Raw genomic sequence first — 17,077 nt, forward strand, 5'->3', positions numbered from 1 at the left:
CGAACACCCTTTTGGGTGCTAAAAAGGGTGCGGAGATCAGCACTCTTCAGGAAGCACTCTTCAGGAAGGGTGCACAGCATGAAAGTTTAGAGGGCGTGCGTCAGTCCAAGGCTTTTGCTTCATGCGTGGATCAATGTAGAGCACCCTTCAAACATGCATTCGTAGAGGTGTTATGGAAAAATAGTACTTTTTCATGAGGTTGCAACCATTACATCCTCTAAAGTATCATGAAGTGCACCCTTCCTTAAGGGTGCTGATCTCTGCACCCTTTTTTAGCACAGAACAATTGAAAAAAGGTGTTCGTCTGGGTACAGGTGATTTACACCCTAAAGGGTGGAGAAATTGTTTAGTGGGTAGCTCGGCTAAGGCCGCCTTTGCAAGCGAAAGCTTTGGTATGCGTAGTTGTGCTGTGTTGCTAAGCCGGGTTAGACTCAACCTCTTCGTTCGTCGCCGAAGTCGTGGCAGAGGCAGAAGCAGAAGCGGCTTCCTCCAAAGCTCTCCGCTGCCGCATTTCGGCATCCTTCAACCGCAGCTGTTGAGCCAGTCGACGCTCGCGTTCTTCGTCGGTCGCTGCCGCTAGCTTGGCACGTTCAAACTTCCCTACCGTCTAGCTGAATGTTTTGCGTGCTTGGCAACGTCAGCCGCTTGCTCAGACTCAGCCCGTCGTCTAACGAGACCGTCCCGACAGCCTAGACGGCCATAGCGAGAAACTGCGAGGCTTTAGTGTGTATGCACGCGAGAACGGTGCCGTCTCCCTTTCAAGCGAACGGCGAGTCACGTGGTTAGTCACGTGGACACAGATGGCTGGTCGGCGCGGCGGCTGCAGCTGCGGCGAGTCACGTGGTACGTCAGGAGGCTCACGCAGCTCCCGTCCTCAACTTGAAGGTCGAACGTGCCGCGCCGATGACCTTGAATCGACGTGGCTAGTAAAGCTTTTGGTTTAAAATTGGTTGAGGGAAGGAATGAAGGATGGAGTGAAAGAAGGAAGAGAGAAACAGAGACACCATTGCGGAGGGCTCCGAGGATTAATTTTACCATCCGGGGTTCTTCAATGTGCACTGACGTAGCACACCCAATAGACGAATGTTCGATAATATCGGACAAACATTTAGAAAATTGAGAAATTGCAAGGTACATTTAAGGAAATATTGAAGGTAACGGTCCATTCTTCTGGTATGTAGCAAAGTCTTTTTTTTTTAGGTGTTTCCATCCTGCTGCTGCTGCTGATAGGAAGGTAGAAAAGGAAAGTGCACGAGCCTGCCTACCGGCTCAAGCCGAGCCACGCTCGCTGCCGCGTGCTGAAAGTAGGAGAGTTAAAGGATAGGAGAGCAAAGATCGAAAGAAAAGGAGTGCGCTAATATGCCCCGGGCCGATCCCGGAGGCAGTGCAATACCGGGCCGACCCGTGTCAGAGTGCTTCAAGCCAAGCACTCCGCCATATTCCAAAAATAAGTTTAATATTTTGGGTTCAAGCACCCGCAGCAGATATTAAATCAGGTATCTGATAAGATGGTGGTGGACACCACCCGGGAGTGTCGCACCGGACAGTTGACTCCCATAGAAAACCGATGGGGAACTCTTTTGACGATAGCAAAACGTTGATAGAAAAAAAAATTCAAGACTAACATCGGGTAATCTGCGGATATATTGATTACTATAGTGAAATCTTGCATCAACTGAAAAAAATTGCGTTCACAAAACGTTTCCCGCTCAAAAAAGCTTTTGCCCAGAATTGTTGGGCATGTTGTCGCATTTCGCCTCTTTTGAAATGCAAGCACCACGTCCGGGATTCAAACCCGCAACCTTGTTCTCAGCAGCCGAACGCCACGACCACTTAGCCGCGGCGGCGGCTCGTTTAGAGCATGGAAGATTGTAAACGAGGGATAAAAATCAACTTTTCACACAGGTATAACAGCGGAACGCAAAAACCGAAAGGAAAGCAGCCAGGTTGTGGACACGCCGGACTTCTCAAGCCGACTAGTCGTGCAGTCTTTAAGGGGGGCTGTCACTTTCCAGGTGTTTTGTATTATCGTTGTGACGTATTTTCGCTTCAGTAGTCTTCAGTTTGGTTGGCTTTAAATTTGTTCCAGGACACTCTTGTAAGACAGCCGTGTTTTCGTGCGTTCTTTATGTTGTTTTCCCTGAGAAAGCAATGATGAAAACGCAGCGTATAGCCTCCACATTGAAAGCTGGGCACGCGTTAATTATACATAGTGCTTCCTGAGTGTGTCACGGCAATCGAACTTGTCCGCAGTACCCCTTATCCAATGAGCACAGAGCAAGCATGAATGTGCCACGTGAAAACTTTGCTGGGAATAGTATCGTACATTGTTTAATGTAGTTCGTAAGAGGCGTTAAAAAGCACATTTCGAGGAACTCCTAACATTCCATCATCAGCATTCACCCAGTTCTGCCGGTTATTGTGTCTTTCCTCTATTGTCTCCTAGTGCATTCCAGACACTACAACGACAGAGCGGGGCGTAAAGGGTATCATTTATTTTTTATAGAAAATAGATAGCCACTTGTTGATATAAAACGTCTTTACTAGTCTTTATCCCGTTGCGAAGTGTTCGAAGCTAAACGGCCAAGACTGCAAGGGACGCCGCTGCTAAAAACAGACCAGTTTTTTAAAACTCTTTCTGCTTTGTCCAGGGAATCCGACAGGGTGTGAGGCTCTGTTAAAAAGGTTTCACCATCCACGCCTTTTCTTGCTTCATTTTACTAGTAATTAATCTTAGAATCGAATTAATCTTATATTTACTAGCCAGAATTATACACAAATTCGAGTGCATTCTTGGCGGAGAAACTTTAGAGCTCACATAGCCAGCAGCGGCGCTGTGGACTTCTCCGGAGGAAGTCCACAGCACGACGGCCGTTCTCGCTGCATGGCAACAAGATACAAGCAATGCCGGAAGTAGGCCCAATATTCCGCCGCCTTTTAGAAACAACTCACGCAGCCTCGTCTCAGTTCAGTTGCGTCCGTGACTGAGCCGTTACCTTCAAACAGTTCCACTGACTGCAAGCACCGGCCTTCGGTGTACACAAACAAATTACTGAGCGCGAACCGCCATTTGCGTAAGGCGAGTGGTAAAGCGCAATCACTGCGGCTTGCGTAAAACAAGCGAACGAACACAGACCCAGATGAAGAAGTGGAAAGGACACTGCCGGACTAACAACTGGCTTTAGCCTACCTCGTTTTACGACACTGGCTCTAATCTGGACGCCGAGCAGAAAGAACGTGTCGACCTTGCTGTCGACGGGGGTAGTGTTCGTAGTGGGTTCGCGTTTCTGGGATTCAGATGCATTTGTTTTCCCTGTCACGCGCATGTGCACCCTGTTTTGTTACATTGGTAAAAGCCACTTTCTTATGAACTGAGTTATTAGTCCAGACGTACGCTGTCCGTGGATACTCTTCCCCAATTTTTCTTTCCTGCATGCTGTATGTTTTTTTTTCTTTTGGATTATGTCACTGTGCTATGGTGGGTTTTAAGACCAGTATCTAAGTTTACCACGCGTCAAACACGTAGTTAAACTTGTCTGTTTTCTCCGGCAAACGAACTAATTGTTTTTAAAATGTTAGTTTGTTCAAAAAATTTGCCTAGTTTAGAAACCTAAATGCACAGGAAGAAGCTACCAAAGTTTTTCATCCAAGGCGAAAGTTTCTAATAAAATCGTGTGAAATGCTCTTCGTTTATCGAGCTGCGTACCCGAAAATAGGACATGGTCTACGTGTCACAAATCATTATACTTTGATCATATGTTTGTCTCCTCTTATGTTTTTAAACGACGGAATTGAAACTGTGTAGGTTGCAGTGACATAGAAGCTTGGAACCACTTCTTTCCCAAAAGCCCATCGTGACCTTTCTATATGGTCAAATAGTCCAGACTTGCCTACAAAATTGCTTTGAGGATAACCCCTTTTCACCCCATCCTCACCTCACACCCCTTCCATCCACATATAGCGAACGACTAGAAACACTACGTCTTAACCGCAGGAGATACTCTCCACCGCACAAAAAGATAAGCACAGCAGATGATGTAGCCTGGCCCCAAATACAAACTCATTTCGAAACCTACATAAATACAGTAAAATGTGCTCTACTCATTACCCTGACACCTGCCCCTGGTGTGACGCAAGCCTCACACTTTTGAATGTTTCGTAAGGGTGTCAGGGCAAGTCCTAACTTTTAAAGACGACACGCACGTCTTACTAGGCTCAAATGGGCTTACTAGGCTACGTAGGAGGCTCGATTGACTAGCGCATCCTTAGAAGATCAGCTAAAGCCCATCTACCAGTTTCGTGAAGCAGCTCGGGCCACTGGAGTCTTGGAATGAGGCTCCCACACATATGATCGCCAAGAAACTCTCAAGACCAGTTTCTTAATAATGTTTGTTCTCTCTCTCTCTCTCTCTCGATATGGTCCTTACCATCGGAAGTTACCTTTGTCGGTCACCGTACGCAGAAGAACGAGGGCGGCTGCTTTCCTTCACCAGCCTCATTACAGCCAGACAACCTCCCATAGGGTCTGTGGCAGTGGCTAAAGGAGAGGTCACCAGTGCACTGAGCTGCTGGTTCTGTTAACAATCACCATTATACTTCCACGTCAGCATTCAGAGACCAGAGCACCAGCGGAGAGAAGTGCTTCGCCCACCGGGCGTGGCTACACATAGAAAAGTGGCGTGTTCCGGCACGAAAGAAGAAAGAAGACGTTATAAACTTTTGTTTGAGGACGTCTGTCAAATCTGTTTTGTAATGAAAAAAAAATTACAGCTAAGAAGGCAAAAACTTACGGAACAACTCTCACCGTTTATGCTTAAAATTCCTCCGCCGATCTTCCTCGTTCATATATCAAGTGCGAACCCGCCTAGCTTTTAGCTCTCGCAGAACACGCTTTACGACGCGCAAACACAAAATTGAACATGTGGTGGGAAAGAAGCCCCAGTCTTCTGAACAATATGTTTCGACAAGATGGCTTGTCTTCGCGCTAGTGCGTTGAGGCGTGCCACTTTGCAGTTCACATAGCGCGGGAATTATTTGTTCAAAGGTGGTTCCATGTGACACTTAACGCGGAGTTGTGAAGGCGCGGCACTTTTATCCTGGCGCGCATCAGCTTTAATCGCACAAGCTGGGAATCAGCCTACATAAACGCGGAACATAGTATGGCGGTGACCATGATGCTGGCGTGACATGTTGACGGTATCATGCCGTATACGTTTGCTGTCCGCTAGTCGATTCACAGCCAAGAAGTAAAGAAAAATTACAGCCGATGTAGCTTACTTGGCCAAATGCGAAGTATGTGCTCTATATCAAGTCATGTTTCATTTCTCTTTCGGTTTGGGGCCAGGGTTCCACGGCCAGGCAAAAATCCACGAAATCTATGACTGAGGACTTTAGTGGTAGCGGATTGTAAAATTACGGGGCCGCTTAACGCACCAGAAGAGGACATTGTGATAGTGGCGTGTTCTGCATTCATTGTTCACGGATGGGAGTTGATGAACACGACGACATGCAATTCAAAGCGAGAGAAAGGGAGAGAGAGAGAGAGAGAAAGATGAACGGAAAAGCATCGAGGTTAACTAGGCAGCACCAGGCATGTTACCCTACACGCGGAAAGGGAAACGGAGGGAGAGATAGAAAGGGGAGAGAACAAAGGGAGATCACTTTTCCACAAGTCCGTTGGCCATTACTTGCAGGGTACATAGGGCACACACTGAAAGTTTATAACCTTGAACTCAGTCCTGAGTTCATTAAGAGCTTGAAAAGTGCATTCAAAGCTGTCCTCTGCGATGAAGGCTCACTCCAAGGACCCAGAATCTTGGCTTCCGTAAAAGGACGAGGATCTAAGAGGCGGAGTGATGCTGCAAGGAGGACACGCTCACGTTTGAACCGAGGGCAATCACAAAGTAGGCGCTCAATTGGCTCGTCGCACCCACAGATCTCACACACAGGAGAGTCTGTCATACCGATGAAGGGGGAGAGAGTGGCAGTTAAACATGTAGGGTGATCGGTTGCGACGATGTCGTAGTGGTTTAATGCAGTGGCCAGCGAAGCTGATCTGTTTGCATCGCCGCGGGTTCGAAACCACGGGCGATGCAGTCGCAGTCATAATTATATTTACTTATTTACTTTACTTCTGCACGTCTAGATGGCTTCAGACACTCAGACAACGAGTTTTTTTCGAGACTGGAAGCCTTAGTGCTAGCGCTCTAAAAGCAGTCAGCTCGCGCATACACCACACTGGCTCCAAAGCCTGCCGACGCCTCTGAGATCTCGGCTGATCTACTGAATCGTGTGGCAGCTTAGGTGATAGACGTGTGGTGTCTGGTGCATATTCGGGGTATATGAAAGAAAGTCTCGCCTTGAATAAGGACCTACTTAACTTTCGTTCCAGACTAAGAAGTGAACTCTAAAATCAACTATCTGCAGCCCATGAGTAGATTTTCCAACGTGTCTAGATAAACCAGGAGAGAAGGAATGAACGCGGCGGCAGTCTGTTACTAAGAAATTCTGAGTTTAAAGAATAGCCTCGCAGACTCATTTCTCTTTCTTTCTCTTTGTACCGTTACAAAGAAATGAAAGACACTATGGTATCCCAGTCGCCCCATAATACGAGTATATAAGTCCGTCAACTCCCACGCCCATATGGGCTGGTATAATACAATAAATAGAACCTGCAACGGGCCAGGACCCAAAGCTGCCGCTGTGGCAGTCGAGACAGCAGTCCGATGGAGTCACCGCGTGCTGTGTCGGAGTTGCGTCCATCAGTAGCTTGGAGTAATGGAGGTCGCGGGTCCATCCCTTTAGGTGCTACCGCACGGCACCGCCTTCGTTCAGGGCATGCAGGAAGTGTTATTTTCACAGTGCACTACTTCAAATTTTTTTTTCTCGAGAAAAGAAAAGGGAGCTCAAAGTGACTTTCCTTTAACATTTTTTCGCGGGGGGAGGGGGGTTGACGGGGGGACGGCGAAGTCTTGTCCCTCCCCCAACATCCCTCGCCTTCCCCTGAAATCCTCCCATGCCATTAATGGCACAGTTTCGAAAGCACCCCCTGCACTCGCAGAGCACTTTGTCGCAATGAAGACTAAATAAATATATGTACTGTATGCCTTAGTCAAGTGGCCGGCAAAGCCGAGGAAAAGCAGTGGTGTTAGCGCAGAATGTACAGTGCACTGTCGCAACGTCAAAGTTCTCGGGTTTCAAACAATGCCGCAGCGGGCGTATTTACAAAGCGGCGCATTTATATAAAGCACATGCGCACATGGCAGTAAAATGAAAGCGAGAAGGAATAAAGGACCTACTTACACATCGACCCAGAAGCCCTTCATGGAGCGGTCAGTCGTCGACAGCCGCGCGCTGTTCTGTAAGTGCTGACTCCCAGTGTTTACTACCTAGCAATTTCATCTCCAAGAAGCAGCCAGGGACAGAAATAACGCCTTCGAACAGCCGCCGACTGTCTGAGCGGCTAGCCCACTGTGTCGCAAGACGGTGTGGGCAGTACAATTGTTTTCTTTATTTTTTTTATCCCAATCTCTGTCGGAGCGGCTCCATTAGGAAACGGCTGAGATACTGAAGACTGGTGACGTGAATTATACGTTGCTGAACACTTAGAAATGCAGGACAGAAGTGCGTGCCGTTCGTGTGCACTGTTGAGGTGAGCGCTGTGCTCGGTAAAAGTGGCACAGCGAGTATGGAGCTCGAGAAAAAGTGCTACGTCTTGAGTTCTTACTCGCCAGAGTCGTATTCGTCCCTATGTCGCTCTGTAGAGCCGAGCTGCCGCCGTTTGGCCGCACTATCTGCTCTTAAGGCACGCAGCCTTCTAAACCAAGTTGCACTTGAAGGAAACTGACGTAGAATGAAATAAGAATAAAATAAAATATGGGATATTTGAAGTTAGTGATGAAGCATAATTCAGCTGGTATTTGCAGCCCTGAAGCTTATGTATTGTGGAAAGATCTTGTGCCAGAATATCGACAAATGGAATTAAATAAAAAAAATTTGGTAGGCACTCAAAGAACTCAAGGTGATGCGAAATCATCGCAATTCTATTCCAATGCCATTCTAATTGTATTCAAAATTCTATTTCAATCTTACTTCAGTTATATTCGAATCCTATTCTATGCCTTCATGGTTAGTGCACTTGTAAGCACTATAGTACTGACTATTACTTTGAACATTTCGTTTTATCCTGCCTTTGTTGATGTCACACCGTTTTGACCAATCGCGAGTTTTGTAAAGGCATTACTTTTTGGGCGACGCCGAGTTTTCGTGTCGATGAGCCGTGTGGATGTCGATTTAGCGCGTTTACGCTAAGCTGAGTGAGTCTAGAAACAAAGAGCGCATACACAAACGTTGCCTTTTGTACATATACCTGTTTTTAGAATTTAGGAAACGCGATTACTATTAGCATTGTGGCTCGCCAAAATTTGGCTTTTATGACTAGCTACGTGCACTGGAAAGGTTTCTTTGCCTGCATGCTTGCAGAAAGCGCGTGTCTTCTGGCACGATGTAGCTGTAACGTTAATAGACCAGAAGCGGGCAGAGTGGGTGAGAGAACAAACGTGGGTTAATGACATCCTAGTCAAAATCAAGGGGAAGAAGTGGGCTTGGGCAGGGCATGTACTGCGAAGGCAAGATAACCGCTGGTCCTTAAGGGTAACGGAGTTGATTCCAAGGGAAGGCAGCGTAGCAGGGGGCGGCAGAATGTTAGGAGGGCTGATAAGATTAAAAAGTTTGCGGGCATAGGGTGGCTGCAGCTGGCAAAGGACAGGGTTGATTGGAGAGACATGGGAGAGGCCTTTGCCCTGCAGTGGGCGTAGTCAGGCTGATGATGATGGTGATGATGATGATGATGATGATGATGATGAAGCTGTCAACTAGTGGGAGTGCCCTAGAGGACAGCTCGCTCCCTTTATACTCCTTTCTGTTCAGAGCAGAAACCGTTGTGACTTTCGCTTCTTTCTGTAGCAGTTCTGTACAACGTTTAGGTTTAGGTTTATCGGAGTTTAACGTCCCAAAGAAACTCGGGCTATGAGAGACGCCGGAGTGAAGGTTTATTCTTCGAATCGAATTTATAGCGCAAAAAGACGAAGACACAATATTGTGAACAAGGCTCCCGTGGGGGAGCCGAAACGTCATCCCATCTTTTCTTTTGGTCGGCGTCTTCTTCTTTCGTCAAACGCCATCCCATCTTTTCTTTTGGTCGGCGCCTTCTTCTTTCGTCATGTGAACAAGGCTCCCGTGGGGGAGCCGAAACGTCATCCCATCCTTTCTTTTGGTCGGCGTCTTCTTCTTTCGTCAAACGCCATCCCATCTTTTCTTTTGGTCGGCGCCTTCTTCTTTCGTCATGTGAACAAGGCTCCCGTGGGGGAGCCGAAACGTCATCCCATCTTTTCTTTTGGTCGGCGTCTTCTTCTTTCGTCAAACGCCATCCCATCTTTTCTTTTGGTCGGCGCCTTCTTCTTTCGTCATGTGAACAAGGCTCCCGTGGGGGAGCCGAAACGTCATCCCATCCTTTCTTTTGGTCGGCGTCTTCTTCTTTCGTCAAACGCCATCCCATCTTTTCTTTTGGTCGGCGCCTTCTTCTTTCGTCATGTGAACAAGGCTCCCGTGGGGGAGCCGAAACGTCATCCCATCTTTTCTTTTGGTCGGCGTCTTCTTCTTTCGTCAAACGCCATCCCATCTTTTCTTTTGGTCGGCGCCTTCTTCTTTCGTCATGTGAACAAGGCTCCCGTGGGGGAGCCGAAACGTCATCCCATCTTTTCTTTTGGTCGGCGCCTTCTTCTTTCGTCATGTGAACAAGGCTCCCGTGGGGGAGCCGAAACGTCATCCCATCTTTTCTTTTGGTCGGCGCCTTCTTCTTTCGTCATGTGAACAAGGCTCCCGTGGGGGAGCCGAAACGTCATCCCATCCTTTCTTTTGGTCGGCGTCTTCTTCTTTCGTCAAACGCCATCCCATCTTTTCTTTTGGTCGGCGCCTTCTTCTTTCGTCATGTGAACAAGGCTCCCGTGGGGGAGCCGAAACGCCATCCCATCTTTTCTTTTGGTCGGCGCCTTCTTCTTTCGTCATGTGAACAAGGCTCCCGTGGGGGAGCCGAAACGTCATCCCATCTTTTCTTTTGGTCGGCGCCTTCTTTCGTCACACAAGAAACAACGTGGAACAGGTCATCAGCACGCACGATACCTGCAGAAAAAACTATCCGCTACTTGAAAGGAAATAACTTTGCAGTTGTACTGGCAGATAAATTTAGAGGGCGGTTTCTGCCTCATGAACAGAAATGTATACCGTAATAAGGCTTCCGAAGCAGTGCACGGAAATTTTGAGCAGGGTAGGAAGCTGTCAATGCAGAAAGTCAAGACCGAAGCTAAAAAGTGTAGCGCTGTGTCCTGCACACGTTGTTTCTTGTGTCCTCGTCTTTTTGCGCTAGAAATTCGGAAAATATGTACCAACTAGCCTGTAAGAATGTTCTTGCACGATATTCCTTGAGCTTTTGTACCCTATGAGAGCTCCAATACAAGCGAATGTAGCGTCTCTGAGATTAGAACATGGCAATCTATTCAGACAAGCCAACTTCAATTCCTCCTCAGTGCCCTCTTTAGGCTATATACGAATGTTTTACTGCGAAAGCAGTGGTGCTTTACGACGAGTGGTAATCATCGAGGGCTAATCGAGCTGCCTTGACAGAACTGTCGGATTAGACGTCTGATCGTCCCGTAATTTTTACTTGTCTAGATGGAAGCGGTTGCAAAAAAAAAAACAAAAAACTTCGGACCTTCTTTACCACATTCCTAAAGAAGAAAATGCGAGAGCATTTTGAACTTGGCCCACCCCTAAATTTTTCAAATGACGGCCCAAATTTTGGAAGTGGGCCTACCCCAGAGTGTACCTATTCCCCATCTATCCTCTCTTCCTGTCCCCTCACTTCTTTCATTTCATTTCTCCATTCTGCCTGCTATCCTTTATTTCCGCTGCCCCAGCTACGGTGCTTTAGTATCGATCGCAGATGCTTTGGCTAGCAAAAATCTTTTCATTCCTTTTTATTATTTTAATAAACCACTTAATTACCCCAGAAAACGAATTTAGGTGCACTACTGAGTGGATTAAGCGGAAAGAGTGGGTCGGGTTAGTGTAATACCATATGGTAATCCAACTGTAGGTGCTTGAATCTAGTTCTCACATTTTCTAATTTGGCGGTGCTGATGACGTCACGACCCTCTCTACCAATCAGGAAACTTTGTAACGGAGAAATAATAATAATAATAATTGGTTTTTCGAGGAAAGGAAATGGCGCAGTATCTGTCTCATATACCTTTGGACACCTGAACCGCGCCGTAAGGGAAGGGATAAAGGAGGGAGTGAAAGAAGAAAGGAAGAATGAGGTGCCGTAGTGGAGGGCTCCGGCATAATTTCGACCACCTGGGGATCTTTAACGTGCACTGACATCGCACAGCACACGGGCGCCTTAGCGTTTTTCCTCCATAAAAACGCAGCCGCCGCGGTCGGGTTCGAACCCGGGAACTCCGGATCAGTAGTCGAGCGCCCTAACCACTGAGCCACCGCGGCGGGGCTAACGGAAAAACCCGGTGGGATTTTGCAGGACTGCATCCTAAATGCTATCGCATTAAAGAATGGTGGCGGCCGTGAATGAGGGACGACTTATAATCGAGATTACACGATATGCGACACCCCCGCGTGCTCCATATCATTTGAAGCTTTACCGTTTCAGCTTCCCCCCCCTTTACCGCAGACGTTTTTAATTAGTGGGCGGTCGGCGGTGCGCGCTGTGTCCTTTCTGGGCAACCTACTTTCGCTGCTCTTTCCACTTCACCTTCTCACCCCCTCTCCGCATGAAACTGACGCAAAGAAAAAGACCACAACAGCGGAGCACAATTAGGGGGCGTGGTCGAGACAGTTTCGCCGCGCTTGCATGCATGCTTAGCTGGCCGCGGGAGTTAAGGACAAAGCGTTCAGCAGTGCCGCTTTTATTAAACAACGCTGTTTTCGCAACTCTGGTCATCTCAACATGCATGCCGCAGCACCGCCGAGGAAGCCAGCCGTGACGAGAAGTGTGTTTTACGCGCGCTTTTTTTTTTTCTGGGTCGTCTGGCCCGCAATTTTCCCTGTCGTTTTCCCCGCGAGTTGCGCATAATACCGAGCAGCTGCGAATGTACCGCAACGTGCGCAAAAATATGCTCATTATCCACGTAAGAGAAAAACAGGAAGTTTCACGTTCAACTAGCTTAGCAGTGTTGATGTTAGTAGCTGGATCTGCAAAATAGAAATGCATTGTTTTTTACTCACGCCAGTTACGAAACTGCGGCGCCTCTTCAAGCGGCCAGTTCCCGGACATTGGCAGACGAAGGCGCACTCTATGAGCTATGAGACAGGGCAGTGCAGATCGCCGGCAACATTTAATCGGTTGGCAGCAGCTCATTTTATTGGCGCAGTTGATGCCACAGTGTGCACAGTTTTTACGTATTGAGTCGATAAGCGTGTAGCACATCTAAAATCCGTTGTCTATAGAGATTTTAATTAACGTGTGTTGAAATCAGAAGCCACAAACAAAAAGTCGGTAGGTCGGCAAGCATTAGTCCGTTTAACAGTGAAAAATTGCAAATTGATTTCTGGGGAAAGGAATTGGCGCAGTATCTGTCTCACATGTCGGCAGACACCTGAACTGTTTCACCATGAACTAATCATATGCGCAGCCTGTGCACATTTCTCATTGTGTAAATAGTTTGTGTATATTACCTCTCCCCCTATGCTCCCTTCCTGTCCCCTCACCTCTTTCATTTCATTTCCCCATTCTGCCTGCTATCCTTTATTTCCGCTGTCCCAGCTCAGGTACTTCAGTATCGATGGCAGATGCCGGGGCTAGCAAGAATCTTATTGTAGCTTTTATTATTATTTTAATAAACCACTACTACTACCTGAACCGCGCCGTAAAGGAAATGATAAAGGAGGGAGTGAAAGCAGAAAGGAAGAAAGAGGTGCCGTAGTGGAGGGCTCCGGAATAATTTCGTCCACCTGGGGATCTTTATCGTGCACTGACATCGCACTGCACACGGGCGCCTTAGAGTTTAATAATAATAATTGGTTTTTGGTGGAAAGGAAATGGCGCAGTATCTGTCTCATATATCGTTGGACACCTGAACCGCGCCGTAAGGGAAGGGATATGAGAGGGAGTGAAAGAAGAAATAAGAATTAGGTACCGTAGTGGAGGGCTCCGGAATAATTTCGACCACCTGGGGATCTTTAACGTGCACTGACATCGCACAGCACACGGGCGCCTTAGCGTTTTTCCTCCATAAAAACGCAGCCGCCGCGGTCGGGTTCGAACCCGGGAACTCCGGATCAGTAGTCGAGCGCCCTAACCACTGAGCCACCGCGGCGGGGCACCTTAGAGTTTCGCCACCATTGAAATGCGGACGCCGCCGTCTGGTTCAAACCCAGGACTCCGGCTCAATAGCTGACCGTCCTAACCACTGAGCCACCGCGGTTAAACAATGAAATAAAATCGTTTTTTTTTCGACGAAAGAAAAGGCGCAGTAACTGTCTCACTCCTCGGTGGACACCTCAACCGTGCTGTGATGGAAGAGATGGAAGGAGTGAAATAAGGAAGATAGTAAGAGGCGGACAACTGAACAGCCGGAAAAGGTGGATGAAAGGGCTTTTAACGTCAGAGCACGTTAAATATCCCCAGGAGGTCAAAATTATTCCGGAGCCCTCCACTACGGAATCTCTTTCTCCCTTTCTTCTTTCACTCCCTCCTTTATCCCTTCCCTTACGGCACGGTTCAGGTGTCCAACGATATACGAGACAGATACTGCGCCATTTCCTTTCCCCCAAAACAAATTATTATTATTAACGGGGAGTGCCTGCATTGTGGATGCGCGTTCTCGGACGTGTACCACATGTACGCTGTGGGCATGCCTCTCTAACCCTGCTTACCCCCCTTTCTCCTAATCTACTCGAGAGAGCTGGGGAAGGGGGGGTGCCCTGCTCGGCTGCTCTACGTTAGAGAGCCAAAGAGCCCTCATCGCTAGGGCCCGAGCTGCCGCGGAAGCCACAGGGGTCTCGGACTAGGGACCTCTCCTAGAATTTGTAAGGGGCTGGCCCTTAAGGCCAGTCCCCATTCGCTCCTATAAAATGCCTTGAATAAATGTTTTCCACCACGACTACCACCGGGAAGGCCTGTATTTCCCCTTTAAGGAACCTGAATCATGATTTAATGGAATTGGTGATCCTATCTTGTCTTTTTCTTTTCCGTTTTTATTTTATGATTTAAAGCTAATCTGACGTCTATTTTCGAAGAGCCTTTGTCCCTGTCTTCGTGGCCGATGGATAAATGCAGATGCTAATCAAACCTTTGCTAGCAAACTAGCGTTTCGCAATGTATGAGGGAAAAAAATCAGACCAGTGCTTCCTAAGATGACAAGCAATTCAATATTCATTGAAATTGAGAAGGTAATAACTTACAGTAGGCACTTAAGGAACTTACGAGCAATTAATGCTATAGCATTGCAATTTTGTTGCATTCAATTCCACTTCTGCTTCACTGTATTCCAGTGTCATGCCAATTTTATTTCAGTTCCATTCTATATTTCAGTTCTATTCTAATTCCATTCTAATTCTGCTCTATTCCTTTGTAGCTGGTGCAGCTGCAAGTACTCGTACTGACTATTACAGCCTAACATTTCGTATTTTTCTGCCTTTGATGGCGTCAGACCGGTTCGGTTAATCGCAAGTTTTGTAGCGCCGACACTTTTTGGGCAACGCCGGGTTTTAGCGTCAATGAGCAACCTAATCTCTGGCATTAAAGGAAATGTTCAGCTGCACCGAGTCGTTCATGAAAACACGCTCAGCCGCTTGACATGTATTCGAAACTACGACTTCGTGTCGGACCTGCACATGCCACCCGCCGCGGTGGCTCAGTGGTTAGGGCGCTCGACTACTGACCCGGAGTTCCCGGGTTCGAACCCGACCATGGCGGCTGCGTTTTTATGGAGGAAAAACGCTAAGGCGCTCGTGTGCTGTGCGATGTCAGTGCACGATAAAGATCCCCAGGTGGTCGAAATTATTCCGGAGCCCTCCACTACGGCACCTCTTCTTCCTTTCTTCTTTCACTCCCTCCTTTATCCCTTCCCTTACGGCGCGGTTCACGTGTCCAACGATATATGAGACAGATACTGCGCCATTTCCTTTCCCCCAAAAAACAATTATTATTATTATTATTATTATTATTATTATTATTATTATTATTATTATTATTATTATTATTATTGCACATGCCAAAATGCGACTGACACTTATGTGAAAGTGTAGAAAATAGAAGGCTGCAGAGAACGCTAGAATACCCACATATTGCACATATGCACAAACACGCACTTGGGCTGAAACGCGTGCATGATATTGGAAGAAAGAAGTACGCAAATGTGCACTGTCACTACTGATGTAGGTCGAATGCATGCTCGGACGCTTCCAAGAAAATTGGGGAAATGAGGCGGCCAGGCCAAGTAAATGCCTTCACCGTAGTCACAGAAGGAGTGAACCAAGGAAATGCCAGATGTTACCAGTTAAACGAAAACTGGGAAACGTATGCTTAAATAAGTTTTATTTATGGAGGTTTAACGTCCCAAAGCGACTCAGGCGACGCCGTAGTGAAGGGCTCCGGAAATTTCGACCAGCTGGCGTTCTTTAACGTGCACTGACGTCGCACAGTACATGGGCTTCTAGAACCTCGCCTCCATCGAAATTCGACCACCGCGGCCGGGATGGAACCTCCATCTTTCGGGTCAGCAGCTGAGCACCATAACCGCCGTGCATTGTTAAATAGAGAGTTTCAGTATTCAAAGGCGAAAACCGCGAAAAATGACTAACTATGCTGCGTCTGTCTCTTTCATACCATATTTTTTTCGCATGCCTCCTCTTTCAAAGATAAATCGACTTTCTTAAGAAGCTGCACTAAAAAAGCATCGCCAGCCTTTGATTAACCCCACACAATGGTTTTAACTTCAGTCGTGTTATATGACCGACGACTGCCATTCACCACCTCCTCTCTAAAGGAGCCCGAACACGAATCAGAAAAACTGTTACAGCTGCGTAGCAATGATTCTGGTTAGTGTAACGTAATGTTTGGTGTCTGCCCTCTGCACGGTACCTCCGTCCATAAAACCCGTTCTAGGGCAGTGCTAATATACCTTCCCTTTTCGTACGCACACAATTCCAGACGCAATTAAGTCTTGACAGAACGCAGGAAAGTGTTTCGTCTATGTTTATTGAGCAAACTTTTCATAATTTTCTACATCTCCGACAGAATAAGCTTCTAAAACGATCACCCAACATTTAAACATACATTGGTTGTCGTCACAATGTAGGAATTAGATCATTTCGCACAAATGTTTTGATGACTCCAATACTCAGCCTTTCTGCCAGCTGGAATCACCTTCCTCACGCCATGGCTGCAATCAAAGGCGACAGTGTTTTTTTTTTTTGCACAGCCGCGACTAATCTTTTTGTAACAATCTTGTAAAATGCATTCAAACTGTCACTAGTGGGCGCCTCATTTTTTTTATCTTTCTCTTTCAGGAGATTTCTCTGCTTTGCTGCTGCTGCTGGTGGTTTGATGTTAGCCTCACAGTGGGGATGGCGCGAATTCTTTTTCTGAAATTACTTTTCGCTGGCTTTTGCTCGCTATTCGGTTTGAAGTGCGTATACGTTATTGCTGCTGCTGGTCTAATGCTGCTGATTCTGTCGTCGCGCGCCTTTGAATGCCGTTCTTGTTTAAATGTGCATTTTTACGGTTTTCTTTGTGCATTTTATCATTCCACTCCCCTCAGTAATTCCGTTGGGCACCGATTATCAATAAGAAATAGAAAATAGTAAAGAAATAGGCAAATAAATAAATACACAAAAAACAAACAAGGAAACAAACAAATGAAGAAAATCAAATAAATAAACAAAAACACATTTTCATTGCGAAAACGACTGGTGCCAGCGAACGTGAATTTCATTTTGTTTTATTTGATTTTAAGCAAAATTTTCCATAAACTTAGACTCTTTTCATTAGAACGTGGTAATG

At 46.9% G+C, this 17,077-nt stretch overlaps 1 protein-coding gene and 1 pseudogene across 1 annotated transcript in view; one reads left to right on the top strand and one right to left on the bottom strand.

Moving 5' to 3' along the window:
- LOC144106806 (protein tyrosine phosphatase domain-containing protein 1-like) overlaps positions 1-17,077 on the top strand; it is a 94,908-nt gene that overhangs the window by 41,449 nt on the left and 36,382 nt on the right. The gene's annotated exons all lie outside the window — the stretch shown is intronic.
- LOC144108950 (U2 spliceosomal RNA) lies at positions 1,360-1,488 on the bottom strand (annotated as a pseudogene).

Source organism: Amblyomma americanum, chromosome 10 (genome assembly GCF_052857255.1).
Source record: "Amblyomma americanum isolate KBUSLIRL-KWMA chromosome 10, ASM5285725v1, whole genome shotgun sequence".
Taxonomy (NCBI): domain Eukaryota; kingdom Metazoa; phylum Arthropoda; class Arachnida; order Ixodida; family Ixodidae; genus Amblyomma; species Amblyomma americanum.